Here is a 16,375-nt window from a genome sequence, read left to right on the forward strand (position 1 = left end):
CACAGCCAATCAAAATTCAGAAGTGAAGCTGCCAAACAGGAAGTAAGATCAGCCAATGATCAATGGTGGTTGTTTACTTATTGTCTTTGTAGACACATTTCTGTTGTGACATCAAACTTCCATGGCAACACTGGCTTGGTCCCCTCATCACTGCTTGCGATTTTCAAAAAGTGTTTCTATTCATTATCGGTTCACTGTGATATATTATATGAATGTGGAAGGGCTAATATGTCTCCTAAATAATAAACTGTAAAATTGCATTAAAACAGTCATAGGTAATAATAAGTAAAACATATCACGTTGATCAATGTTTCTACTAACCTTTTGTCGATGAAGGAGTAGTTTTGTTATTGGAGTCCAAAGAAAACATCAAAAGGGCATAAATGCCATGCAGTCTCTTCTGGTGAAAATCACTAGTACGACGATAATCCAAACAGTTCTTTGAATCCCAAATGCAACCTCTGGCATTCACTCCAATATATCAGTCAGTCAATAAGATATTGTGAGGTGTTACATTTGATATGTCCTTATATACAAAAGTACCTACTCTCCCTGCTGCATTCACATTATAGTGCTCAGAATGGTGAATTTGTCATCCTGCAAAAATATGTCATTTTTGAGGCGTTGTACTGGCAGGGACCCGCAAAACTGACTGTAGAAAGCAAGAGACCTTGAGAGTGTAGGAACTGTGTGTTTGTGTAAGAAACAGGCGAGGAGAAGCTGACTTAAGAGAGGATGTATAAGAGTATTTGCTTGCTTGTGTTTGTACACAAACAGGGGCTGGTACATATGATCTGGGAAAAGGCTAAAAAGGACTTGTCAGACTCACTTGGCCTGAGTGAAGGAGAACTACTAATGGGGTTTGTCATCTGCTAATGATCGCCCATGGCCGTGATGCGGAGAGGGTTTTCAGTGGTGGTGGTGGTGGTGGGGGGGGTCGTTGCAGACAGGGAAGAGATCCATAATAATTTGGCATGTCTTAATGAAAGCCAGTGGGCATTCCCTGACCACTGCAGAGAGGAGAGGAGGCAAGTCCCGAGACCTCGCTGCAAAAAAGAGCATTCAGCCATTACCCTGTCATCAGCTAGCCTACACTACATTTAACATCACCCCTTTAGCGGCAGTCTGTCAGAGGAGCCCCGGCAGCTACCCCCTCCCAATCACACCCAACACAGCTTGCTGAAAGGTCGCGGCTTTGAGTTTGGCATCATGCTCGGACTTCATCAGGCAGCACAGTTAGGATATGACGAGCAACTTCACACAGGAAGCTTGCTCCGCAATGCAAGAAGGCCTCCATAATTTACTAGTCTGACCTTAAAAGCATTGATCGGCCTAAATAAAAAGCTCTCACATGTAGCGGAAGAAACATGGAACAAAACCCCCTCAGACAGCGCATCCTGAAAATGATTCCATCACTCAGTGATTGTTCCATCAGACTGAGATAGATTGTGACAGGTAGTGCACTGAGCTTTCGGCTACCCCCCAACACACACACACACACACAAAACAGTATTGTACAACTACAGCTGCAATAGTGATTAGTCTGGAATCAATTTAGTCAATTTTTTTCCACGTAACCACCACTCACTTGTTAGCTGCCAGATAAAGTATCTGCAAAGTACTATATGTCTGCATAATTTAGTTTAATAAAAGCATTAATTCAGATACATCAATAAAGATAAGTTGTCTAGTCTTTTTCACTTATTCCCTATAATTTAAAATAAGTTTAGTAACTTTAAGTAACTTTGCAGTGTTTTTCGAATGCTTGTACATTGTGGAGACAAAGGGCTGCCTGTGCCTGCTGCCTCGTCAAATAAGAAATCTCCTTCCTTTATCCTGACACCACTTCACCATGGTAAGGATAGACCCAGATAGCACACCAGTCAATTCCTTCTCCTTGGACGGGATGAGCAAGCCCATTGATTTTGTAATCCATTTTAATTGAAGATGCTTTACTTCAGTGCTGGCTTGGCCACCTCTCCATACCTTCAAACCTTTAATCAGACTTTTTTTTTCCTTTTAGAAAGGGGATGTGTAGCCCTGGAGGCTAAAGGTTAAACAGATGCCCGAGGACATCTTCCCAAGACCATCAATCATACGCCTCCAGGACCTTGCTGAGCAGAAGAGCCGTCACAGAGCAGGAGGAGGAGGAGCAGGACGCGGAAGCTTCCGGCGAATACGGAAAAGAGCAGACAATCGTGCTCGCTGGGGTGACATGCAGATACGCTGTCGCGAGGCAGCGATAGGTGATTAGGTTTTCTTCGTCTTCATGGAGCCCTGTTCTCCATCTCTACTCCATCTGACCATTCAGACGCTCCTCGGGATGTTTTGGGGAATCGTGAGTAATATGGGCCTCTGGTGGGGCTGGTGCGGAGCCAGAGGCGGAGCTAATTATACTTTGGGGGCATGTCATCAGCATCTCCAAGCTCCTGGAGTAGACAGTGCCTCAGTGATTCAATGAGATACAAGCTTCAAAGAGCAAATGTTTGCCTTGGGCGAAAGCTTCAGTCCAACCTTTGGCTTCGAAGTAAACAACATTGCACCCCTAGTATTTTCTCTCTGCTTAACTGATAACATACATACAAAAACATATATTCTTTCACAATAGTTTTGTGAAGGAATACAAACAGGACTAGTGTTACATCTTGAACTGGGATAACGACAATTTCTCTCATACCAGCTTCTATACAACAACTAATAAATAAATAAATAAATAAATAAATAAATAAATAGCCCTCTGCCCACCCAGTCACTCCACAAATCCATTCAGGCTGTGCTCTGTGTAATTTGCTGAGTGTTGCATTAATTTAATAAATCTGTTTTCCTTTGCTCTCTCCTTTCTTCTTCTTCTCTCTCTATCACTCAGTCTGCTGACTCAGTGCTGCTCCCTCTCTCCCTCCCTCTCTCTCTCCCTCCCCTCTCTCTCTCTGTGTGTGTGTGTGTGTGTGTGTGTGTGTGTGTGTGTGTGGTTTCACCCTTGATGACCTGGCATTTTAGGAGATTTAGGACAGTGTGCTGGGTGCCCCAAAATGTTGAACCTGTGCCAGCACTATTTCAGTTTCAGTAAGCCATCTTAGCTCCACCGAGTATCTTTTCCAATGGGAAACACCACCCTGATGGCCAGTACGTATTACTTACAGCCTTATTTGGTCCACCCCTTGCATGCCGTGTGTACAAGACCAACAGGCCTGGCAGGCAGTGTGGGATAGCGGGAAGGTGGGTGATAGCCGTAAATGAAGTTCTCTTCCTCAGAGGAGTTAGCTTAATTGGAAATTATGTCTCAAGGTTAAAGTTGCAGTATTCTCTTTGGAAGAATTACAGATTCCAAAAAGCCATGTCTGGTAAGTCTTTGCTGTGTCATGCAGTTACATGCCATGTACATAAGCTTGCTCACTTAGATCTCTATTTTACACTCTGGTATCTGATACAGTAATAATATCTGGTGCTGCCACCCCAACGTAGTAGGAGATTCCAAGCAAGACTCTTTCTTCAGGGGCGCCACCAAGGGGTGGCCAGGGGTGGCCGTGGCCACCACAACATAAACTCTGGCCACCCTTGTGGCCACCACTGGCTATGTGACCGACGGACGCAAAATGTGTCCAAATTCACATCCATTATTCTCTGTTGAATTGCTCACAGAGTACTTATCACACATAAATCACACAGATATCACGTGAAAGAGCAGAACCTGAGCTTTCCCATGATATTAGCGGCTAGGTGTTGTGATAAACGGTTCGCGAGACAATTAACGTTGGATATACATGCTATTTAATCACATTTCCATTGTGCACACAGCGCTTCGTCTATCTCCACACCCATTACTCTCAGTGGTATATCTCAAGAACACTTTGGTCAAAATATAGCAAAAAGCATATATCAACAATATATCTGTAGAGTGAGCGGATCCCGAGTAATCCGGTTTTAAAATTGCAGCAAAATTCTACATGTTATCCAACTTTGGGCTGAAATTCGAATATATTCTAATAGCAGCCCAAAATAATGAACTTGCTTTCCAAATCAAAGAATCAAAAGTTGGTCATGGCATGTACAGATCAACTGTGCTTTTATATAAATATTTCTAGATGCTTCAGGTGGCATGGATGCAGACACAAAGTATTTTTCCCTAATATAAAGGCTGACCTAAGATATATGCACGCATGATCACATCATACTTTCCCAGATATGGGTAGGCTAGACTGACGATATACGATATAGCCTAGCATATGAAGAGCTCTTTTCCAAAACGCTATGAATCCATTTTTGTAAACATTAAGTCATGTTATTTAATTGTGTTTTTCAGGTAATATCAATAAAAGTGCAGTTGTGTTGTTTTGATTGAGTAAATAACAATTACCCAATTACAGTTCCGAAAACAAAAAAATCAAATAAAAACAATATTTATGAAAATGCATTAAAATGGAGGATAGAGTGTTTTGAATAGAGCCAAACTCTTCTTATGTGTCCTAATATATTATATGTGATATATTACTATTAATTTAAATAATTTGAGCGTTGAACTTGTTTCAACTTTCAAAGCGTGACTCGAGCATAGACCGTTTGGGAACGAGATAGAACTTCTTTTGAATTACAGTCTGAGTGTTACACTACACTTCACCACTGCCGCTTCGTTACTTCCAACGTGATCCTTGCCTAAATGTGCCGTATGTAAAAGTAAGATGATGCATAAGCAGAAATAGAATAATGTACAGTACGAACAGAGTGAAAGTATTCTACTTTTGTGGGTTTTGCTGTTCCTTTGCTCAACTGCATTTGATTTCACAGATGTTGATCTGTTCAGTGTCAGAGGAGCCTGGGTGGGTTGAAATGGGACTAATACATGGGTGGATGAGAACAAGAAGTTAAATTGTTTTCATTTGAAATGATGGGTAAAGAAATGAATAATGAAACTTGCTTTTCTAGCCATGAAGGGGTTATGTAGTTGTAGCCTTTCTGTCTAATGCTGCCCTAAACTGGTGTCCCTCTTCATAATCTATATGCTTTCCTGTGAAATTGATGACATCGACACCTCCCCGTAATTCAGCTTGTTTCCTGATGGCATCTTTTGTGTGTGAGATGGATGATCAACACTCTCAGAGGGCATTGCGCAATTCAATTTGGTGTCCTTCTGTAATTTGTCGGCAGAAAGTTGGACTAAATTAAATTGGTCTCTGCCTCTTTTTTTTTGTAAATTGTGCAGTTAAGAGTCTCTTCTTCAAAATGCTGTGTGCACCCCTGCCGTGTCTTTCTCCCAGATAAAGAAACAGCCGGTTCAGGACACAAAGGCTTGGCCACGGGGAGTAGCCTCTGATTTCCACTCCTGATCAGCATTTTTGTGGGAAATCCTGAAGAATAGAAAATGAAATGCCCGCCGGATATTCTCCATTGCCAAGCAAAATGCTCTGTAGATGTGAATAGGAGAACAGCCCCTGGAGGTGGGGCCAATTCCATGGAAGTTTCATAATAGTGACTTTTAAAGGAGGACTGCTGTATAATTAAGGGTCCATAGGAGAAAAGCTAAAAGTAAAAGATTAGCACAATGCAGTGAAACACATACTAAGCATATGTAAGCCTAAGCCTATCTGTAAGGAAGGATAGGTGTCTTTTAAAGCAACATGGTTTGTGCTCAGAATGCAAAATCAAACATTGTTTTATTATTAAAAGAAAAGGGAGTTCAAGGCACTCTTCTTCAAAAAGTTATAAAAAGCCTTTATTTAAACATGGCTATTTTTTGTGTGTTTTTTCCCCACACCAAAGAGCACCTTCAAGATCTTTTTTCTACAATTCCTGAGCACTTTGGAGTTTTTTCTTTATTGTTTTATCATTGGTCAAACAAATGGTATGAAAAGACTTTATTAAAGATGTTATTAAGAGCTCTGTCAGGTTGGGCGCACTGGTTTCTACCTTGCCCACCAGAAAAGGTCGTTGCCAACAAGAAAGACAGAATTCTTAAATAACCGCCTCCAACTAGGTATAATATCAACATCAACACACCCTTGAACTGGGAATACAAATCACCACAGGCAGTGTGAAAGAACAAACAGGTTTGCTTGTGCTTTTTTTACTGTTGTTTGTCTCTCAGCATTCTGAACGTATAGGTTACAGTATATCACTACTTCCCTCCATAACCACAGTCTTGCAGACGTAGTCAGTGCTTTGGAGTGCATGAGGGTGTGTAAAGTAATTAAAACGGCACCTCTCCTCTTCTCTGCTGGTGACTCGCCCTAACCTTTGACCCAGCCTCACTTTGGATTTTGGAGCGCCATATGCAGGGAAAAAGTTATAATGAGATTTTATTCAATGGCCAGCCAAGGTGTATCAGAGAGGGGGGAGGTACCGCAGAAGGTGAAAACAAGAGCATTATGAATTCCTAATCCGTGATACATTATTCATGCCTGTAACAAGCCCAGAACACAAAGCCGGGCAGGGGAGCCCTCACTTCAAACAGCACTCTCATATCTCTGTGTGGGTAACCCAGGCATGCTTCAAATAGAGGAATGGAGCCGTTAAAATGCATACATTACCATCAGAAAATAACCTGTGCACTGCGCGCAGTCTTTTGAAAAAAAGGGATGAATACAGTCAATTGAAAAGACGGATGAAAAAATAAGAGGTAACACAACAATCTGTGGGAAGTGGGATTTCGTGAGGGGATGGGGAGACGGGTTGACTGGTGGAGCAGATTTTTCTCTTATTGAATTCTTTCATCGTTTCCTCTTAAAAGGAATAGGGGCCAGTCCTGTTTTCCGCCTTGCCGTTGACTTTGGGTAGAGCACATTACGCTATGAACCGTGCCATTTCCACCGTGTCGCAGTGGTAAAGGGAGATGGCTTGAAAGAAGTAACACATCCGACGCACAGCGGGCGTTTAAACAGCTCTGAAATATCACACACAAACAGGGAGGGAGACCTGATGGGGAGGAGAGAGATCTACAGCAGCAGCAGCGCTTGGAAGGACACACCGGGGCCCAGACTCCAGGGGTTGAACTCCGCATCTCTCCAGTCCGATATTAAACTGCCGTGCATGCCGGCATAACGCGGGGCTCAGACACTGCAGTATAAGATGAACAGATGAGGCAATGTCAAAGGAGAGAAGAGTTATATTACACGTCTATTGCTCATCATCTAATACAGATTTATATAGTCATGAAAATGTGTGTGCTCTCAAGGATTTTTGAGCAAACTGTGATGACAGAAGCGATTGATTTTTTAAAGATAAAAAGCAACAGCAGAGTGTTCCAGTTACAAGTCATTTATTGAAGAACTATGACTGACTCTGCTTCGCTATCTCAGAGTTGTGTAGACAATTCATGATTCAATAGTCTGTTCTAGTACATATGATTTATGTTGGTTTCAAGTACAATATATATTTTAAAACAATAGTGTTCTTGCAGGTTGACAGTAGGGTGCAAACCCCATCCAGTCAGGTAATGGATTTGATAGGCCAGGGAGCTCCCACTATGATGAAAAGAAATAATAGCTATAGCTCTCTACTGGCATATGCTAAATGAATGAAACACCTTATTCCTAACCTGATCATACGCAAGGCAACCTCCTGAGCAGTGTTGCTGGACAGTGTTCCTGAGTGTGGTTGTTCTGGCATACTCCCATTGATATTGGGAAACATTTTCTTTTCTGGAGAACTTTTTATCATCATGCATGCAAATGATCATGATCACTCAATCTGAAACGATTGATCTTATGTGGTTGCCAGCGACATTGCCCAAATTGTTGCATCACCTTAAAGGTGCTCTAAGCGATGTTGGGTAACGTAACTTCTGTTAACATTCAAACAAACAGACAGCTTGCTCGCTACTCCCTCCCCCTCCCTCCTGTGCAATTGTAACTCTCCTTAATGTGCATCTCGTCGGTGATTGGCTGGAACAGTTTGTTATGTTTTTATGGTCCAGGCTGGACCAGGTTGTTTTTGTTGCCATTTTTGGAGCCTGGCCTGTCCACAGAGACTGCGTTTTTTTATATATTTTTTTTTTTGCAGTGCATTCAGGGCACAGGCAGCTAACGGATGGTGAGGTGATGTTTGCTGTATGTGATAAAAAAAAATTGCTTAGAAACCGCATAACATTGCTTAGAGCACCTTTAAGTTGTGATTTCTTCCCAAATGCATACGGAACGAATCCTGGTCACCCAAAGTCTCTCAGTCTTGATGATGATCACAAAGGGACCCAAAGCCTAATTTACAGCACAGGCTTAGTTCTTCATAGGCATCCCTACTTCCCTTATCTGGTCTCAGAGTGGATTCTGAGGGTTTTTTCTTATTTCTACAGGGCAGTCTCTCAGGACAGCCTGTATGCATCAAGCTCAAATCAAGCTTGGGATAATGAGAATTTTCCACCAAGACACACTAGAGAATATATATCAAAACCATGTTATAAGGATTCATGGCATTTATATGGTGCACATCACCTCATAGTATTTGATGGGGGCACTAGTGAGAAACCTGCCGATATAGCAGCATTATACTATTTTGGTGCTATTTAAATTACTTTATATATTCAAGTTCACTGCTTTTCAGTGTGCCGAATATAATAAAATGTATTTGGAAGGAAATAAAAAACTAACTTGTCTTTTTGCTATAATTGTGACAGGATTTGATCATGTGGGGCTGACACCTTCACATGTGGTGAAATATTGAGAGGCTACAGTATCAGCTTTCCCTTTAATCTCTGCGTCTGAGCACTGCACAGAATTAAAATGACAAAAAGCCACTATTGAATGTCTGGTTGAAGAATCTGGTCATATACGTTTGACTTGATATCTGTAAGTGGTGACTGATAGCCCTATATAAATAAAGAAAAAGTCACAGACGATTTACACACAATGTGGATGCATCAAAAATATTTAGCATATATACATTTATAATTTGTTTTTTCAAAAATAAAATTGTCTATAAAATTGTCTGTCTCAGATGTATGCTTGAAGGCACTAGTAGACATTAAACCTTTCTCGGCTTGATCTCATTGCACAGAATACCGTTAAATACGTGAAAAGGACAGAGCCGCAAGTTTTCTTTTAGCGTACATCGACAATTAATTAAGCGTGTAAAGACTCCCGTGCACTCCAACTGTCTCTAATCGCATTTCGCCTTAAAAGATGTTTACAGCTTGCCGACTAATTGTGCACACGCCTTGTGCTAATCTCCCTGGCTATTGTTGTCTGTTTGATAATCCCTTGAAGGCAGAGGAGAGGTGAAGCGTGCTCGCCGTAGTCTCTCAGGTCCTCTAATGCATGCTGACGACTACACCTTGACAACAGATCCCCTGGACCTTTTCTCCTGTTGGGCCTGACTTCATTCCATTAGGGAGACTGTAGACAAAACAGGAGGGAAGACAGAAAATAAATCAATTACTTCCATTCAGTCTAGGATGCGCACTATCTAGGATGCGCACTAAACATGCATGAGACAATCCAACGCAAACGTCTTCTTTTTTAAAAAAAGAGAGAAAGATGGGATGACTATTCTCTGTTTCCTTTTCTCTTTGGCAATCTTCTCTGCCTGACTGAGACATTAAGTCAGGTCAGCAGCTGCAGATGTGCTGTGCAGCAGAGTGTAGAAAGTGATGTTGGGAGAGGGCAGCCTTAAAGGATGCTGCTCCATCACTGATGAATGAACACACAGACATGCACACATAAACAAACTCACAGCAAATGAACAAGAGCCTTATCCATAGTCGTGCACCAACCTTTGGGATCAATGAATAAAGAATCATCAATTTGAAAATATATAAGTCAATATATAGTTCATAAATAAATCATGTGTTTTTTTTAAATCCTATACAGGTGGACACTAGCTGTGTAGTGTAGTACTGCAGTTTGCAGTACTGGCAGTATCTCTGAATAGGTGGTGTTTATCCAATATACTCTCAAACAATAAGAAGAAACCACAATAACTTTAGTGCCCAAGTAGTACAGTCAGCTATTTTGCCGTTCCTATAGCTCATACTGTCCGCTTACATGCCCATACACCATGCCTCTCCTACTGGACACTGCATTTACTTTTCAACCACTATCATTAATAATAATAATAATAATAATAATATAAAAATATAATCATTAGTAGTAGTATTTGTTTGTTCAGTGTCTGCTGAATATCCTAATCATAACCATAACCAAATAGGGAAATGTGAGAAGGTGTATTAGCATCACTCTTAGAGCTGACCCACAGCTTCACTCCCAAAGCGTGCAGGAAACAGCCTATTCATTATGAGGTAGGGGAACAGCATTGAGACTCTGGGTACGTTTCAGCCTATTCATTATGAGGTATAGGGGTCAGTGTGAGGTATAGCGGTCAGTGTGAGGTATAGTGGAACAGCATGGAGACCTGAGAGTGCTGTGGGTGCATTTTAAAGGGGGAGTCAGTTCAGAAGGGCTCCCAGAGCCTAGGGCAGCTGAGAGTTGGAGTGCACAGAGGCAAGGAGTGTGTGTGTGTGTGTGTGCGTGTGTGTATGTGTGTGTGTGTGTGTGTGCGTGTGCGTGTGTGTATGTGTGTGTGTGTGTGTGTGTGTGTGTGTGTGTGTGTGTGTGTGTGTGTGTGGGATGGGGCTTGGGTGAGCAGTGAAGAGTCGACCCCTGAAGGAGCCATGACTAACAGGCACAAATCCCTCAAGGAAAAAGTCACAAGGCGGGCTGTGAAGCGAAAGTGACAGGAAGGAGCCCACCCGTAAATCTGCTTTTCATTTTAATTAGCCTCAAAAACAGGAGGGAGTCAGGGAGGAGGCCGGAGCAACATCAGCACCGACAAATGAAAGCCCGCATGACACCACGAGGTAGCACGCAGACGATCTTCACCTCCATATGTGTGAGAGGCTATGAGCTAACACAGAGAAGGTGAGAGCTCTGAGGCCTACTGTATGCCCCATGTCTTTTTTTAATAGTTTGAGAAATTGATTCAACCAATTAAACCAATTTCCTACATCTTAAAAAAACATGCATGTAACATACAGTATGTGTACTTTGTGAAACTGCAATATTTACATATATGCAGAGGTGAGAAGTAACAAAATACACATACTTAAGGAGAGGTTTTTTCGGACATCATTGTATGCTTTCCCAACATCACTGCTGATTTCACCGCTAATGACAGTGCCACAATGGGGATTGCCTTTGCAACTGCAGGGGCGCCACAATAGGGGCAGGTTACATGACAGCGGAAAACTACTTCCTTGAATCGATCCAGTGGCAGAATGTATTGATATTAGCAAAACGCCGTTATAACATTTTGGAACCAAACTCTTCATATATTTATATATTTATATATATATATATATATATATATACCAGTCAAAAGTTAGGAGACACTTAGAGATATCCATTCCACTCCATTATAGACAGAATACCGGCTGAGATAAGTATAAGTATCCCGTGAGGGAAAATGTGGTCTCTGCTTTTATCCCAATCCGTGAATTAGTGAAACACACTCAGCACACAGTGTACACACAGTGAGGTGAAGCACACACTAATCCCGGCGCAGTGAGCTGCCTGCATCAACAGCGGCGCTCGGGGAGCAGTGAGGGGTTAGGTGCCTTGCTCAAGGGTACTTCAGCTGTGCCTACTGGTCGGGGTTCGAACCGGCAACCCTCCGGTTACAGGTCCGAAGTGCTAACCAGTAGGCCACGGCTGCCCCCATCATTTGATCATTTGCATTGTTTTTTTTAATCAGGGCAGCAGTTTTCAGATTACATTACGTGCTTACATATAATTGCAAAAGGGTTCTCCAATGTTTTCTCAGTTAGCCTTTTAAAATAATATCAGATTGATAAACAGAATGTGCCTTTGCAACATAATGGATGCTGTTAATGGGCAATGTAGATATTGCTTTAAAGATCAGCCATTTATTTATACAACAGCAAGAACCCTTTTGCAATTATGTTGGAATAAGGGTTGGAAAAAGGGGTCAATGTAACTGAAAATTAATTATGAGTGCTGCTGTAATGCCTTGCTTTTAAAAGTGAAGGTTTCTCCTCTCTTGGGAAGGATATGGAGTTTACAGTAATTGAGTTTTAACCATGTCCAAGGATGAGAAGGACGAGTATATCAACATGAGATCCTTATAATATTGATGGCTTGTTATCTGCTGTGTATATTTTGACAACCTACATTTTTCTAATTTCTCATGTCCACCCTTTATTTCCTTGTGCTCTATGACAATCAGTTCTGCCAAAGGTGCGCATAGAGATATATACGGCTCTGCAAAGGTGTAACCAGTGTTGCAACAGAAGAATGTCTCGACATGCTGTTCAGTTATGACATGTGCGAAAGACTCCTGCTTGGTGGATTGAGCCATCACACAAAGTGGACATCACTCACTGTGAAAAGGCCCACTATGTCCACTCTCTTTTTAGAGCCTTACTAACCACATGTCACAATCACCAAATGACAAAGCCATGTCCAGCTCACCCCACAGGCCAAGGAAATCCCCAACTAAGTTACAGCATCTCAGCACCATATAACAATGTGCACTCATTGCCCCTCCCAACCTCACATGCCAGATTATAAAACAAGGCTTGGCACCTTGCAGGTCGTACTGTGCAGGGAGTCTTGCTGCACAGCACACCCAAGTGTCGATCCAAGGCGCCAAGGAGGGGGGCTAGCCAATGTGCTAATCTCACCACTGCCTCCCAGGGTTGTTGCTTGGTAACAAAGCAAGCTTGGCTGGGTCTAATTAGCGTTTTGCGTCACATGGGCAGCAAGCATCAACAAATGTGTGCCCTTCCTTCTTCTAAGACACACTGTTTGTACAGTTTCATGAAGTTTGTTTGTTAAAGCAACACTTTTTATGATCGAGCATTCACCATCAGAATCTGCGGTCACAATTTTGAAATAGCACAGTGCCTCACTGCCTCTTATTGATTAATATCTCATCTGTAGACGAATGTCTTGCAGTCAGAAGGACACAGAGAGCTACGAGACATTTGACTCCAAGCCTCCCTTCTGCCTGCACCATCACACTGAGTGGTCACATGTCTCAGAAAAACGGGTCCCTGGAAACTAATTAGTGAAAGTTACTTGATCTTAAAATAATCCCTGATTGTACAGAAGGCTGTTGGGAGTGGGCACCATTAATTGTCATGAAACAGATTAATTGTGTTTAATAAGCTTCCAGCAGCAGCTTGGACATTTCTATATTTTGCTTTCTATTCACGTTCATCTTTTAAGTGTTTAGAATTAAGTCAATATAACACAGCCAATGATACATCACAAAAAGTACCAGGCTATAAAACATACCGACAACTTATATTCAAGTACATATTTTGGTCTCTGCAGCTAATTAGTGTTATGAAAACAATGCATAAATTAATGCATGAGTGTTATTTACTTGAGGTGTTTGTGTTAACTCAACATCAAAATTGTTCTTTCCTCTAATTCTTGGTATAACTTATTGTGACCCTGTTATTACTGCTACTCAGTACCCACGTCAGCATAAAGGCACATTCTTGGAATTTAATATCTTCCGTCCCAAATCTAATTGCCATATCCTAACATTAGAGGTCTTTTTATTTGAACAGGGTTGGCTTTTTTTTTTTTTGCTGGTTGAAGTTTTTATATTTCAGCTATGTCTTTTTGGAAGGTGAAAGGCAAAAATCTACAATTTGCACTTGTTTGCACTGATTGGTTGTGTTTATTTGTTATCCTAAGCAGAGTCTAGAAAAGCCTATATGGAATACTATATTTCTTTAGGAATTTAAAATGATTTTTTTTGTAACACTTTCGGTGCCAACTCTAAGTCAAGGGATTGTCAAGTGCACAAACAACTGCACGTGAAGTGTTGCACCTACTCCTTCACGGCGTGAATTTGCATTGCTGGGTTAAGTCTATGTAAAGCATATGCACTGGGTTGTGCTCAGCTCAGGAAACAATTGCTTGGCAGTGACAGGGGAGTGACGGCTTCTTAAATACAAGATGTCGTTAACAAACACATCCCTCTGAGGCACTGCCTTTAATCACCGGCGCACAAAGGCTGTGGGGAAACACACAGTGTCCAAGCTCCAACCTGCCGCCGAGTGATATTCAAATGATGGGGTGGTGCAGCCACGGCACAAAAAAAAAACAACATCAAAGAATGACTCCTAACTGACAGGAGCTGCTTCCTTCTCTCATCTCCCCCCTCTCTCTCTCTCTTTTTCTTTTCCTCTCTCCTCCGTGCCATCTTGATGGGATGATCTGTAAATCTCTCTCTCTCTCTCTCTGTCTTTCTCTCCCTCACTCTCTCTCTTTAAAGTTTCAAGGTGGAAAGGCACATAAATAGGATCCCTCAACTAAACCAGGTAACCATGACACTGGAGTACAGAGCACGAAGGGTGTGAAATAATCCTAAATTGCCCCATAATAGCTGTCATCGCTATTAAATAGCTTTAATAGAAAGGGTAATCTCTCAGTTGTCTTCACCTGCCACTTCAGCGCGCATTTCTGCATGATAGGCGACAGGTCCAAAGCGTGCCGAAGCGTCAGAGCTCTGCTGGCGTCTCCTTTGTCCTTCATGGGTTCATATCTGTATAATCACATCATATCCATTCTATATACTGATGGAATTCCAATGATAGTCATTTCTGATGTTGATGCAACTATGGCAAGCCGATTGAGCATTTATTCTGATATCTTGACATCAGGCATAATTGTCATGTACATGTAAGCCATTTTTGTCAACTAGTTAACTAGTGAGCCATGTTTGTGTGAACTAGTTAACTAGTGAGGGCCAAAATATGCACACTAGTTAACTAGTGGGAGCCAAAAGGCTCACTAGTTAACTAGTGAACACATTTTAGCTTCACTAGTTAACTAGTGAGAGCTGGAAATGTCTACAAGTTAACTAATAAAGGCCAAAATGCATACCAGTCAGCTAGTTGAAGGCTTTTGGGTCTCACTAGTTAACTAGTGACAGCCAAAAATGTGCACATGTTTACTAGTGAAGGTAAAACACCTCACTAGTTAACTAGTTGCAGTAGGTCAATGTCACTAGTTAACTAGTGAACCATAAATGGCTTACTAGCTAGCTAGGTGATGGCAGTAGGCTCACTAGTTAACTAGTTGATGCATCATTTGTCCAAACTAGTTAACTAGTGAGGTCATAAATGTATACTAGTAAAATAGTTCAAGACAAAATTCACACTAGTCAACTAGTGGCGCAGAATTCAAATTAGAAGGCGGAGAATTCTGGAAATTGAGGCTTTCTATTGGCTCCCTATGTCCAAATAGAACATGACAACCAATCACAGTGCAGAATTTCACGAAATCCCACCCACAACGTTTGCATGTGGCACACAAGTTAACATGCTGGCCAAAGGAACTCTAGCTAGTAAACTAGTGGCTTCAGTGTGACACTTACATGTAAACTAGTGAAGGCAGAACTGCTCACTAGTTAACTAGTGAAGACACAAATGCCCACTAGTTAACTAGTGAGGTCTAAAAACTGTCACTAGTTTACTAGTGAACCATAAATGGCTTACTAGCTAGCTAGGTGATGGCAGTAGGCTCACTAGTTAACTAGTTGATGCATCATTTGTCCAAACTAGTTAACTAGTGAGGTCATAAATGTATACTAGTAAACTAGTTCAAGACAAAATTCACACTAGTCAACTAGCTAACTAGTGAAGGCCAATGTGTCACTAGTTAACTAAAAATATGCATGCCACTAGTTAACTAGTAAGGCCCACAACACCCTCACTACTAAACTAGTGACCATTTTGGCATCTCACTAGTTAACTAGTGTGGCTGAAATGGCCTTCACTAGTTAACTAGTGGGCATTTTGGGGCACACTAGTAAACTAGTGACACTTTTTGCCCCTCACTAGTTAACTAGTCGAATGGAAATTGCCATCACTAGTGGGTGTTTTGGTGCACACTAGTAAACTAGTGACAGTTTTTAGACCTCACTAGTTAACTAGTGGGCATTTGTGTCTTCACTAGTTAACTAGTGAGCAGTTCTGCCTTCACTAGTTTACATGTGTGTCACACTGAAGCCACTAGTTTACTTGCTAGAGTTCCTTTGGCCAGCATGTTAACTTGTGTGCCACATGCAAACGTTGTGGGTGGGATTTCATGAAATTCTGCACTGTGATTGGTTGTCATGTTCTATTTGGACATAGGGAGCCAGTAGAAAGCCTCAATTTCCAGAATTCTCCGCCTCTTAAATAATTCTGCGCCACTAGTTGACTAGTGTGAATTTTGTCTTGAACTAGTTTACTAGTATACATTTATGACCTCACTAGTTAACTAGTTTGGACAAATGATGCATCAACTAGTTAACTAGTGAGCCTACTGCCATCACCTAGCTAGCTAGTAAGCCATTTATGGTTCACTAGTTAACTAGTGACATTGACCTACTGCAACTAGTTAACTAGTGAGGTGTTTTGCCTTCACTAGTA

Source organism: Alosa alosa, chromosome 1 (genome assembly GCF_017589495.1).
Source record: "Alosa alosa isolate M-15738 ecotype Scorff River chromosome 1, AALO_Geno_1.1, whole genome shotgun sequence".
Taxonomy (NCBI): Eukaryota; Metazoa; Chordata; class Actinopteri; order Clupeiformes; family Clupeidae; genus Alosa; species Alosa alosa.